This window comes from Clarias gariepinus, chromosome 28 (genome assembly GCF_024256425.1).
Source record: "Clarias gariepinus isolate MV-2021 ecotype Netherlands chromosome 28, CGAR_prim_01v2, whole genome shotgun sequence".
In the NCBI taxonomy this organism is placed as follows: Eukaryota; Metazoa; Chordata; class Actinopteri; order Siluriformes; family Clariidae; genus Clarias; species Clarias gariepinus.
The window spans coordinates 18,782,971-18,797,736 of NC_071127.1; the positions used below are offsets into that span (position 1 = coordinate 18,782,971).

At 39.8% G+C, this 14,766-nt stretch overlaps 1 pseudogene; it reads right to left on the reverse strand.

Annotated features, from left to right (window-relative positions):
• Window positions 1–637: 637 nt before the first annotated feature.
• On the reverse strand, window positions 638–8,806 carry LOC128515627 (cytochrome b-like; annotated as a pseudogene).
• Window positions 8,807–14,766: the final 5,960 nt, after the last annotated feature.

The following is a 14,766-nucleotide window of genomic DNA, read 5'->3' on the forward strand; positions in this document are numbered from 1 at the left end:
AAAGTGTATTATACAAAACAAACCAACAACCAAACAAACAAGGTGCACCAAAAACAATATATACAAAATATATACAAATATAAACAAAGGAGTGGAGTGTAAGCGTGTGTGTGTGTGTGCAGGGCCGGAGTGGGACTCATTTTCAGCCCTGGAGTTTCATGCCTCAGACCTGCCCACTTTAGATCACAACCTATTATTATTAAAATCATGTAATTTTAAGCTTACATGTTAAGTCTACAATGGTGCAAATTGTTCTGTAAAGCCTTGTAATTCAGTGTATATTTCTAAAACATTTCCAATTCACGACTTTTGTTTGGGCATAGTAAGTGGTTATACTGGAACTAATGCTTGCTTGTTCACACATCCTGTTACAGCAGCTCACCTCTTTCTTCCATACTGACAGAAGCAACCCTCTCATCACGACTGGCTCCTGGCTCTGATTCTGACACCAAATCATATTATGACAATGGTCATGATTCTCAGCACAAATCTCTCCCTTTTACAAAGTTTTCTGATCAATTTAGGTCAGTTTCGTTAATGTAGTGCTGAATCATCCAGCATTTCAGGGCACATTTCATATATGGCAGGTCTACACCATACACCATATATATATTATATTAATTCTAATAATATTCAGTTATTCACTCAGTGCGTAGCCTATTCCTACCTTTCCACTCTGGATTTGCAGGCTCATGGCTGGTACATGGTGCTGGATCTGGCTTCTGAGGAGCTAAAAGACAAAGTTTCCCTGTTATGTGGCGTCACATTATAGGCCACTATCGTTTAAATGGTATAACGTTTTGTTATATGCCACAACAACACACAATTCATTGACTTTATAATTATAATTATTTGTAAAACTAAGAAATAAAAGAATACTCTGGAATTAAATAATGTGTGTGTGTGTGGGGGGGGGGGAGGGGAGGGGGGGGGGCAGTGATGTGTCTGCTACACTAGATGGACCCACATAGAAAACTTTCACGGCATCAAAACACACGTAGAAACGGCTTTATCTGTCATTGAGAAACGGCTAATGTTACTTTCCTCCTGGATCTGTAAGCTAACTCACTTGCTAACGTTAGCTGTCAGTTAAACTCCTTTACAATAAATTCATCACTGGACGTATCAGCAGAAAACCTGACAACCCAGCGGCTGGAAATATTTTTTGTATTATTGTAACTTCAACCTAAACACACAGATGCCGCCGCTATCATGTTCATATACCATATCCAACCTTTAAGTTGAACTGTGGTTTGGAGTTAAGGTTCAACATCTTTCCTTACCCGTTTCATCGTCCTCATGTGGTGCTAGAAACTGCGAGCTCGTTTTAGTAAAAAAGGTGCCAATTTTGACACATTTAGCTGCGTCTGTTTCCAGAGCTTTCCTCTTTTTAATTCTTGCTCTCTCCGCGCCACCTTTGCTCTTTCTACTTTCCATCTTTCAACAGCTGATCCGGCCAGGAGAACTCTGCTGCGCTGACCTGGCGCTGACCCAGTGCACCGACGCGTTACGTTAGCGCTGTGAATCTCATCTCTCCGTCCCGAGCCACTTGCCGGTTCCGGCTTTATACCGGCACACGTGACCCGCCGCCGCTCCTGGGTTCTCTCGCGCTGCGATCGCGCATGCTCACGAGAGCTTACCCCGTGACCAACACTGTCTATGGGGACAAATAAAACCAGATCGGGCACATTTCATTGCGCAGGTGAGCCGCATTAGCTCCGTAACCCTTTCCCTGCTACTTAAAATGCCCCTTTATGTGGCCGCGCTACACAACCCCCACAATTCTTGTCCTTGATTTTATCATTCATGATATGTTCGTGAAATACAACGTTAGTGGTCTCTTACTACATTACGTTTCACCCTAATTAAACTTCTAGTTGAGTATAACAAGGAAACATTTTTTTATGCAGGTATGGGAGGTTTCAATTTCTCCATTTTACAAGGAGTTCTTGTTGAGTGTTAATTTAATGTTAATGTACGTTTTAATGTAATGTGTTGTGACATTAGTATGTGGAATTAAACATAATATGTACTATCTCATAGTGTTGAGTTATGCATAATATGTACAATACCATAGCAAGTTAATAGAGATTGGATATTTTCTGTTACAGAAAATAGTTGAGTTTAGAATTCTAGCTTTGGGAGTTAGGGGTGGGAGTTAAAATCTCTTTTTTCTGGCGCTAGGAAGGATTTTAACCTTCGATCTCTGGATTACAAGACCGGCACTTTAGTAGCTAAGCTACTAGGGCAGTTTAATTTGAGGATCTTGTTTTCTAGTCAGGCTGCTAGTTGGTTTAAAATGAGGAATAGGGAGAAGTAGAGGATGGAAGCGATTTTTCCAATAATGATAAATGGATGTTTTACTGGTATGCTGCCAATTCATGTTAGGATTATTACGTCTGCCACTAGGGTTCAGAAGAGGATTTGGGATAAAGGCCGGAAAGTTAGTCCTTGTTGTTTAAAGAGGTGTACTGTAATAGTGGTACTGTACTACTATTAATACTAGGATGGAGAATAATAATGCTAGTACTCCGCCTAGTTTATTTGGGATGGACCAGAGGTTGGCGTATGCAAAAAGGAAATATCATTCTGGTTTAATGTGAGGTGGGGTCACTAAGGGGTTTGCGGGAATGAGGTTTTCTGGGTTGCCTAGTAGGTTTGGGGAGAATAGGCTTAGGGATGCTAGGGCTGTTAGTAAAATGATGAAGCCTAGCAGGTCTTTGTAGGAGAAGTACGGGTGGAATGAGATTTTGTCTGCGTCGGAGTTTAATCTGATTGGGTTGTTTGATCCTGTTTCGTGTAGGAATAGAACTGTGGCTGCGATGATTGTAAATAGTGGGAGGAAGTGGAATGCAAAGAATCGTAGTGTTGCGTTGTCTACGGAGAAGCCTCCTCAGATTCATTGGACTAAAGCATCTCCTTTGTAGGGTACGGCTGATAAAAGGTTTGTAATTACTGTAGCGCCTCATGGTAGTACGTAACCTACGAAGGCTGTTATTATAACTAAAAGAAGTAATACAACGCCGATGTTTCAGGTTTCTTTATACAGGTATGAGCCATAGTAAAGACTCCAATGTAAAGGTAAATGCAAATAAAAAAGAATGATGCTCCATTGACGTGGAGGTTTTGGATGATTCAGCCATAGTTAACGTCTCAGCAATTGTGTATTACTGATGAGAATGCGGTTGAGATATCAGAGGTGTAGTGTATGGCTAGGAATAGCCCTGTGAGGATTTGTACTTAGTGGGGCTTCTTTAATGTATTCTGCGGGTGGTGGGTTATTAATTGTATGTGCGTGAGTTTTGTTGTGTTTATTTGTGGTGTTGGAGTTAACTTAAGATTTATGTCGTGGGGCCCTTCGTGCTGTTTAAATTGAATATAGGAGAGCAATGAAGAGTGCTGGTAATTAGGTAGAAGGTTAGGTAGATTTTAATGATGTTTGTGTCAATGTTGTCAAATATTGCAGTTAGTGAGTTGTGTGTTGGGTGAAGTCCTTTAGGGCCTATTTCTAGCCATTGTCGGTCTAGTTTTGTGGCTTGTTTTCCAAGTGTGAGGATTAGTTTTGGTATAAATTATCGAATAATGGGTGAGAAAAATCCTATTATGTTGGAGAAGTTGTGTAAGATTAGGCTAGGGGTAATTTTAATTTGTTTGGATGTTGCTGTGGCTAGTGTAAGAGCAATAATTAGGCCTAGTTTTAAGGATGATGGGGGTTTTGATGGTAGGAAGTTTGAGGTAAGGATTAGACCTGCAATAATGCTTCCTCATGCTACTGTAGGTGTCCAATAGGGGCAATGACTGCTTTGTTGTTTTCATTGATTGGGGAGAGGAATTGTGGGGAGCAGATGGTTACAAAGAAGATTACTCGTAAGCTATGGACTGCTGTGAATAATGTGGCAATTAATGTTAGGGTGAGGGCTCAGGCATTTAGATATGAGGTGTTAAGCGCTTCAATGATTGCATCTTTTGACAAAAAGCCTGTTAGGAAGGGTATTCCCGTTAGTGCTAGACTTCTGATGGTTAGACAGGATGAAGTGAATAGTATTAATTTATGTAGGCCCCCTATTTTACGGATGTCTTGTTTGTCATTGAGGCTGTGAATAATTGAATTTAGTTGTAATGTTAACTCCAGACTTGGTAAACAGATCATTAAGTTATCTAAAGTCACATCTGGGGTGCTGCCAGTGATTTTTAAAATGGCCAATAAAAAAACTAAACTGGGTAGCGGTGAATGGAGTAGATGCATTTTCAATAGCTCTCCGATAATCTCAATAATTAAATACATACATTATAGTCTTTTAAAAGAACAAAAAACCCGTTCGAGAAAATCTAAAAATGCCAGCAAAGCAAAAGAACGCTGAAAGGGCGTGTATCGATGAAGAAAACATGACCAATTCTTCCGAATCACCGACAAGTGCTAGCCATGCTAGCAACAAGGCTAACTCTACAGACGCCACAAATTCAGACATTCTAGAAGCAATTGCTAATTTGAACAGCTCCTTCGACCGAAAAAATTATGTTCTTTCGTCTACATTATCCGAGGTAAAGGTATCGCTTGCTAATATCTCAGCCAGGGTGACTAAAGCGGAGGAGGTAACTAAAAATCACGAAACCCACATTAAATTGTTGGAACGATGTGCAAACCTGGAGGCTGAGGGTGGAAAACTTCGGTAAAAGACATGTGATTTAGAATCGCGACGTCAAAACATCAGGATTTATGGAATAAAGGAAGGTGTTGAGAAAGGTAAACCAACAGAGTTTGTGACGAAACTTTTGATGCAGGTACTGAGTGAAGGGAATTTTGAAAGTCCAGTTATTGACAAGGTACACCGATCGCCACAACCATCAAGAGATGAGAGTCCCAGGGCATTTATTGTTCGAGTTCATCATTACCAAGTGAAGAAAAGCATTCTATGTCTGGCAAGATCGAAACCCCTGCAATACGATGGTACAACGATACGTATCTTTCCTGATCTTGCAACCGAGGTAATGAAACAGAGACAAAAGTTTGAAAGAATACGAATAAAATGCAAAGAGCACGAGGTGAGATGTGGATTTCGTTTTCCCTCAAAGTTCATCGTAACCGTCAAAGGTATTGAAACAAAGGCTTTTGATTCACCGGAGGTGGCCTAATCATATCTACGTCAAACAGTGGACAACTGGTAAAGCAATTGGGCTGACCTGTTAAAAGTGGCAAAGGAATCATAACGAACGAGTATAGCTACTGACATTTTTGATTAACAAAAGACTATAAACTATCATTTCGGTGATATTTTGAGATATGCGGTGACTATCTTAATGGAAGAATGCCAAGGGGCATCGAGGGTGAGTTGACAGATGCAAATGTTAACTTTAATGGGAAGAGTATCCATAATAGTTACAGGGGATACAATAATAATGGGGGAGGGTGGATGGAGCCGGGATTTTGTTCTATTTTTCAAGGTTCATTATGTTTGTGTTCATGGGAATGTCATTTTTCTTTATTTAGTAGGTTCAATTAAAAAAAAAGTATTCAGGAAGGTCAATTACAATACAATTTTGTTTTAAACAGTGAATAATATAAAAGTTAACAATAGCGGGACATTGACTATGTTAAGTTTACTATATTAACAGTCCAATCAAAAGAAAGAAAGTTTATGCACATCTTAAGAAAATAGGTGCAGAGATAATATTTCTTCAAGAAACGCACATTAAATCTACAGCAAGGTTTAGTATCAAAGCTCCATGGATGTCTCAAGTTTACCAATCAAGTTTTTCCACTAAAGCTAGAGGAGTAGCGATTATGATTTAAAAAATCTGTTCCCTTTATTCATAAACAAACAATACATAATATAAATGGTAGATACTTCACAGTAATTGGAAAAATAAATTCATTATCTATCACTTTAGTAAATATCTAAGGGCCTAACTTTAATGACTAATTTAACTTTCATTTTTTGAGAAAGTCTTTAAAAGAATACCAGATTTCATGAATACACAAATCATTATGGCAGGTGAATATAATTGTGTGATAAATGCTAGGTTAGATACACAACTCCGTCGAACAACATCAAGCAAATCATTGCTGTTATTAAATAATTATATGCAAAAGTTAAATTTGGTGGACAGCTGGAGAGCTATACATCCCACACATCAAGACTTTTCATTTTACTCTTCACTTCACAAAACATATTCAAGAATTGATTTTTTTAAATAGATTCGAGACTGTTACAATATGTTACTTCAACAAAATATTACATTAGATTTATATCAGACCACGCCCCAGTCTGTCTTATTTTAAAAATAAATCGGTCTAGACTAAGTAGGATTTGGAAATTTGATAATATGTTATTAAAGGTGTCAACTTTTGCGAATATTTAGCTGTCAGATTTGTATCCTTCTTAGAAAATAATGACAAGGGAGATGTATCAGATTCGATCCTCTGGGAAGCAATGAAAGCAGTAATAAGAGGTGACATCATGTCATATCAGGCAATCAAAAATAAGCAGAATAAGGTAAAATTGATTGAAATTGACACACAAGTAACAAAATTAGAGAAGGAATATAGGTCAATCAATTTTGAATCCACTCAAAAAAATTGTTTCACTGCGAAGTGAGTATAATTCTATACTTGCAAAAAAAGTTTCAAAACAACTTATGCAAATCAAACAAAAACAGTTTGAAATTGGTAATAAACTTCAAAAATTACTTGCACAACAACTGAAACATTCTCAAGCATCACGTGCAATATATAAAATAAAGTCAGAAAATGGGGAGGCTTTAGTTGATCCTAAAGATAGTAGCTTCTCTGACTTTTATAAAAAAAGTGTATAAATCAAAAAAGGACATAAATCAAAAAGCAATAGATGAATTTTTATTAAATAGAAGAGCTGCCAACTCTTAATTCTGAAGCTAGACGGTGTTTAGATGAAGAGATCACGTTGGTGGAAGTGAACAAAGTAATCTCACAGCTACCTAATAATAAATTCTACAAAAAATTTAAAAATCATCTTGCACCATTGATGCATCGTCTGATTAAAATTTTAAAAGAACAGGGCAAATTCCCACCAACAATGTATCAAACAAATATTGTGTAGCGCAGCCACATAAAGGGGCATTTTAACTAACAGGGAAATGGATTAAGGAGCTAATGCTGCTCCCCTGTGCACGGAAATATGCCCGATCTGGTTTTACTTCTCCCTATAGACAGTGTTGGTCACTGGGTAAGCTCTGTTCCACCATCCAAAGGTTAAAGGCCTACACCCCTGCATCTCCCCAATCTCCTGTTCTACATTCTCTCAGCACGGCAATCACAGCCTCTATGGCAAAGGTAAAGCACATAAGCAGTCACGAAACATACGACTTTCCTCATTGTGTTCAACCACACTCTTCTGCTCAGCTTACCTCCTCAGTTTCACCCTCTTCTTCTTCCTTTTATGGCCGACCACCCATCCCCCTGGAGTTTCCAGCCTTTGGCGACGCTTCAGAGACAGCGGATGTTCTTAACTTCATCGAACAGTGTGAAAACTATCTGGAGATCAGACCACTGCCCAGCCCAGAACTGCTAGGAACCCTTAGCACGGTGCTACAAGGACCTGCTCTGAGCTGGTGGAAGGCAGAGAAAGGCAAGGTAAAGGACTGGAAGTCTTTTAAACAGGCATTTATGGCGGCTTTCTTACCTGATGACTACCTCACAGAAGTTGAAGAAAACTTAAGGTCCCTGGTACAGCAGCCTAGTCAACGCCTTAGAGACTTCGCCTATGACTACTGCGCCCTCTGTATGAAGTGGAAGCCTGATATCTCCGAGGAAGAACTAGTGGGGCGAATCCTGAATAACATCAACCCAAGAGTGGCAGGATGTCTGAGAGGAACAGTGAACACCGTGGAACAGCATGTGAAGATAGGTTCTAGGGTGGAAAAAGACTGCAAGAGCTCCAAAGACTACTGGCAGAAGGTGGACTCTCAGCACAACAAGGAAAAGAGTCATAAGAAGGCAGGTGAGCGAGTTCCTTCAAAGCATGCAGCGGGACTCTCCATTGCTCAACCTCTGGCAACTCCTTCGCTTCTTCTGGTTCCAGTAACAGTGCAAGGAAGGAAGGTGAATGCTGTGGTCGATACAGGAAGCTCCTACACGTTGATGAGGGAACATCTATGGAGGCAGCTCTGCGAACAGGAGGCCAGGTGTGATGTTCCTTCTCCTCAGAAGTTTGTTATGGCTGATGGGAAAACACACCAGGTGCAAACCCAGAGAAGGCTTCATTACATCTGGCACACTATCGAGTGTGGGCTGGACACTTACATCATGAGCAACTCTCTCACCTGGCCTTCCCTCTAATCGTGGGGCTGGACTTCTTAAAAGCCACAGGAGCCACCTTGGACGTCGCACGCGGGGAGTACGGGCTGAAAACAAAGGAGGGAGTCTCATATCATCCCTTCATAACGTCCCAACCCCACTCTGCGCCATCTAAGTCATCTCAAAGAAGACACACTCATCTCCCGGCTACAGCTAATCTGTATCTAGTCTTACCAGTGACTCCTGATGATCTCCTATGCGTGGAGGAAAACACAAAAAGTGTGACTTCCTGGGACACCAACAATGAAGAGGAGCTGCTGAAACTAATGGCCGCTTGGCCTCGCACCACCTCCAAAATCTTAGGCAAAACAGCATTAGAGAGACACAGAATCACTTTATCTGACGACACCCCATTTAGGTCCAGAGCATACAGAGTATCACCCTTAAAGAAAAAAATTATAGAAGATCAAGTCGATCAAGTCGATCAGATGCTGAAGGACAACATCATCGAACCTTCATGTTCGTCATGGTCATCACCCGTTGTGTTAGTACCTAAACCCGATGGGACTTACCGTTTCTGTGTAGATTTTAGAAAGTTGAACAGCAAGACCAAACCTGATGCATATCCAATGCCATTAATACACGACATCATTGAATCACTGGACAGCGCCTCCTGGTTCTCAACATTGGATCTGCAATCCGGTTACTGGCAGGTGGAGATGGAGAGAGACAGCTGTAAGAAGACCGCCTTCATCACTACCAAAGGTCTGTTTCAATTCCGGTCCATGCCCTACGGACTCAGAAACGCAGCTGCAACGTTCCAACGACTGATGGAGAAAGTCTTGGCGGATCTAAGAGGAAAATATTGCTTTGTCTATATAGATGACATCATTATCTATTCTCAATCACTAGAACAACATAGAATGCATCTTAACGCAGTATTTTCCAGACTCACCCAAGCCAATCTCTCCCTTAGCATGAAGAAGTGTCATTTCTTTAAAAGGCGGCTGAAGTTCCTTGGTCATGTCATCTCTGAAGAAGGTGTGCAGTTAGACCCGGAGAAAACAAAGGCGGTGGCAGAATATCCTCCTCCTCAAGACTTAAAATCTCTTTAACGTTTTCTGGGGGAAAAGGAAGGGAGTAAAATGGGAGTGGACCGAAGAATGTCAGAACAACATGGATGTCATCAAACACGCACTTCAAAACCCACCAGTACTAATACAACCAAACCTAAATCTGCCATTTCAATTACACACCGACGCCAGCGAAGTGGGCCTGGGAGCAATCCTCACCCAAACTTCAGCAGAAGGAGAACGAGCAGTAGCTTACGCCTCACGAATGTTGAGAGGAGCTGAGCAGAATTACTCCACATCAGAAAAGGAGTGTTTGGCCGTGGTCTGGGCTGTAGAAAAATAAAGGCACTATCTAGAAGGCTGTGCTTTCGAGGTCTTTACCGACCATGCCGCCCTGTCATGGGCCTTTAACTGCCCGAAAACCAGCTCTCGTCTCACCCGATGGACGTTACGCCTACAACAGTTCGTTTTTACAGTACATCATAGAAAAGGCTGCTTAAATCTGGGACCGGATGCGCTATTCCGGGCGCCCCGCCGTTGAAAGTGGGCACCGCTCCATGTCTCGCCATCATGACCACTAAATGTTTATCCGACTTACCAAACGACCTGTGTGAGATAACGCAAGCCCAACATAAGGACCCTACCATCACGAAGCTGCTCTCTAAAGACCAGCCACGAAGCACACAAGAGCAGAGGGTCTCTTTCGAACGACACCAAGGGGCGTTATATCGCAAGGTACCAGTAAGACACGGAGAAAAATTTCAACTAGTTGTCCCCCTTCTTCTTCTTCTTTGTCTTTCGGCTGTTCCCTTTCAGGGGTCGCCACAGCGAATCATCTGCCTCCATCTAACCCTATCCTCTGCATCCTCTTCTCTCACACCAACTAACTTCATGTCCTCTCTCACTGCATCCATAAATCTCCTCTTTGGTCTTCCTCTAGACCTCCTGCATGAAAGGAAAGGTGTACAGGACAGTGGTGAGACCAGCGATGCTCTACGCCTTAGAGACAGTGGCGCTAAAGCAAAGACAGGAGGCAGAGTTGGAGGTAGCAGAGCTGAAGATGTTGAGGTTCTCTTTGGGAGTGACAAGGATGGATAGGATTAAGAATGAGTTTATCAGAGGGACAACCCACGTTAGATGTTTTGGAGATAAAGTCAGAGAGGCCAGATTGAGGTGCTTTGGGCATGTTCAAAGAAGAGATTGTGAATATATCGGTAGAAGGATGCTGAGGTTGGAACTGCCAGGCAGGAGCCGAACAGCCGAAAGACGAAGAAGAAGGTTTCATTAAATCCAAGTGTTACAATTGTATTAATCCCAAAATCTGGACGGGATAAGCTGCAGATGTCTTCATATCAACTGATTTCTCTCATTCCAAATAAATAAAAAATTATAAGCAAAATTTTAGCGAACAGATTGAAAAAATACATAGGTTTAATTGTTCATCAAGACCAGACCGGTTTTATGCCGGGTAGACATATTTATTTTAATATGAGACGGTTATTCAATATAATGTATAGTAAGAAAAACACTAAAGCATGTATAATTGCACTTGATGCTCTGCGAGCTTTTGATCAGGTGGAATGGAAATATGTTTGCGGGCCTTACAAAGTTCGATTTTGGTGCAGAATTTATTAAATGGATTAAAATAATATATGCATATCCAGCAGCCTCTGTTATTACAAATCAAGACATATCAAATAAGTTTCAGCTAAGCCGTGGTACACGACAAGGATGTCCCTTGTCTACCTTTTTATGTGCAATATCAATGGAACCACTGGCAGCTAGTATTAGACAACATCCTAGTATAACACCAATAATGACTGAAGGAAGACATCAATATCTCTCATTGTACGCAGACGATATACTCCTGTATATCTCCAATCCTGAAAAATCTATACCCCCATTATTTGATCTTATTGACAAATTTGGTAGTTTTTCAGGTTTTACAATAAATTGGGAAAAAAATTAACTAATGCCTATTTCTGATGACCTAGATAAACAACTCCTTTAAATACTTGAGTATAATGATCACTAGAAAGCCTTATTTATTAATACAACTAAATTTGAAAAAAAGGTAGACCAGCTTAAAAGTGATATTAGTTTTTGGAAGACAGGTAGGATTAATGTTATAAAAATGGTTGTATTACCAAGATTTCTGTATGTTTTTCAAGCTATCCCTTTCTTTATTTCACTAAGTTATTTTAAACATCTAGAATCAATAATAACTCAATTTATTTGGGCTAATAAGACTGCTAGGGTTAATAAAAAACATTTAAATAAACCACGGGATCTAGGAGGATTTGGTCTTTCCAATTTTAAATATTATTATTCGGCAGCTAATTTAAACACCAATTTGCAATAATCATGCATTCCCTCCCGGATTAAATGATCATTCTTTTTCTAAATGGAAAGATAGGGGCACATTAACAATTCAAGATCCCTACAAAGGAGGAACATTTAGCTCTTTTGAACAGCTAAAACAAAACTACAACCTTACTTCCTCAAACTTTTTTCGCTATCTGCAAATTAAAGATTTTGTTAGAAAGCATATTTAAGACTTCGAAACTGAGAGGTTGGATCCTACATTAGATACAATTGTTAATTTACATCCGGGAATTATTGGTAATGTATCTAATATATACAAATTACTGTTAAGGAAGGTGGACAGCAATACAGACAAAATGAGACAGGATTGGGGAGATGAAATGGGTAATAGCATTAGTGATGACAGGTGGAATGAATGCTTGAGTAATGTACATTCATGTTCTGTGAACGCAAGACATCATCTGATCCAATATAAGGTAATTCATAGGCTCCATTATTCTAAATTCTATTTCAACTTCATAAAATATTCCCAACAATTTCTTCATGTTGTAATAAGTGCAATGTGTCAACAGGAACTTTGTTTTATTCTTTGTGGACATGCAGTAAATTACAACCATTCTGGGAAAATATATTTAAATTTCTTTCAGAAGAAATGAATCAATGAATTCAATGAATCTGGAACCTGATCCTAGTATTGGACTTTTAGGAGTAGTGGACAGTTCTTGCAATAGAAACCAAACACAAGGAATTCTATTCTGTATGTGTATTGCAAAAAAAAACTTATTTTACAAATGTGGAAATCTGATGCTGTTCCCACCTTTGAAATGTGGGCTAGAGAACTTGAAAACATGTTACACTTAGAAGAATTGAGATTCATACTAAGTGATAAACTGTCCATTTTCAAAAAGATTTGGGAACCACTCATATTATTTTTGCAAATAGACTAAACTGGTATGGACTTTCACAAGACTGTTATACTGTATGTTAATTTATTTATTTCATTACTTATTTTATAATGTCTTTTTTTTATTTCATGGTCTATGTACACCTTGCTTCAATTTTTATTTCTGTCCCAGCCAGTTCTATATTATATTACGATTATAAATGTTACTCATGTATAATAAGCCTTTATTTTATTTTTAATGAACCTTTTACAAACAATTGGATCAATGTTAGAAGGATGGGGGGTGGGGGGGGGTGTTCGAGTTCTTTTTTGCAATAAACTAAACTTACTTCTTACTATCTTGTTAGAATACTTCCAAGAACTTTGATATACTGAGAAACCTGAAAGAGCTCTGGTTACAGTATAGGAGACTCTATAATGAGGCACGTGAAATTAGCTAGACCTTTAGGGGCGCCAGCGGCAGTGGTTAGGTGTATCCCGTAGGGCTCTAGGACAGCACAGGTTCTCCAAGATAGTAGTAGATGCTGGAGCTAACGATATACGCCTTCGTCAGTCAGAGGTTAGTAAGAATAACTTTAAAGAGGTGTTTAAATTAGCAAAAGCGATGTCCGATGAAGTAGTATGCTCTGGTCCCATCCCAATGAGACGTGGTGACATAACTTACAGCAGGTTATGGTCACTGAACCGCTGGATGTCCAGGTGGTGCTCCAAAAACAACGTGGGCTTCATTGATAATTGGAAGACCTTTGAGGGCAAAGCTGACCTGTTAGGGCGGGACGGTGTCCATCCCACTCGGGAAGGTACTGCTCTCATTTCTTGCAGTATAGCTCATAGTCTCAGAAGAGGCCTAGTTAATCGGTGACAATCCAGAGCCCAGGCCAGGGAGCAGACAGACAGGCTAAACCAACCGTCTGCTAGCTGCATAGAGTCGTCACTCAAGGTTCACTGTATTGAGACTGTGTCTGTTCCCCGAGCTAAAAACAAATTTAGAAAGACTCAGAAAGTCTGTTTTAATAATTTAATTAACATAGATATTACAAACTCAGATCATACTGAATGCGCAGCCGGCACCCCTGATCTGAAGCTAGGACTGTTAAATATTAGATCTCTCGCATCTAAAGCAGTTATTATTAACGAAACTATCACAGACGAGGAGTTTGAAATATAATGTTTAACTGAAACCTGGATTAAACAGGACGAGTATGTAGCTCTAAATGAAGCTAGTCCTCCTGGATACAGCTACATACACCAGCCTCGGTTAACTGGTAGAGGAGGAGGCGTCGCAGTTATTTACAACGATAATCTGTCTATCGTACAAAAACACAGATTTAAATTTAATGCATTTGAAATTCTCTTTAGTAACATAAAGTCAGCTCAGACGATTCCGCTAATCATCATTTACAGACCTCCAGGGCCGTACTCTAAATTTCTTAGTAAATTTGCAGATTTCCTTTCAAACCTTGTCGTTTCCGTAGACAAAGCGTTAATTGCTGGAGATTTTATTATTCATTTTGAGAATCCAGAAGACCCTCTGAGAGCAGCATTTATGTCCATACTGGACTCAGTAGGAGTAAATCAGTGTGTAGTAGGACCCACTCATAAAGCAGGTCACACTTTGGACTTAATATTATCCTTCGGATTGAGTATAAGAAACATAATTACAATTCCACAGTCTGAAGTTATATCAGATCACTGTCTTGTCTCGATTAAAGTGTCTCATAGTAATAATGTACGCACAGCACCGCGCTATCGCCTTAAACATACATTCACATCAAATACCACACAGAGCTTTATCGATAATCTTCCAGAGTTATCAACTTTGATTGGATCGCCATCTGATTCCACAGAACTCGATCAAGCGACTGAATATCTAGAGTCAACATTTCATCATAGCTTAGATAATGTAGCTCCAGTTAAAAGAAAAATGATTAGAGATAAGAAACTTGCTCCTTGGTATAACGATCACACACGCACTCTAAAACAAACCGCTCGGAAATTAGAACGCAAATGGCGTCAAACTAAATTGTTAGTTTTCCAAATAGCATGGAAGGAGAGCATCCTGAACTATAGAAGAGCTCTCAGTGCTGCTAGGTCAATGTATCACTCCACTCTTATAGAAAATAACAAAAATAATCCTAGATTTTTATTTTATACCATAGCTAAATTAACTAAAAACAAGACCACTGCAGAAA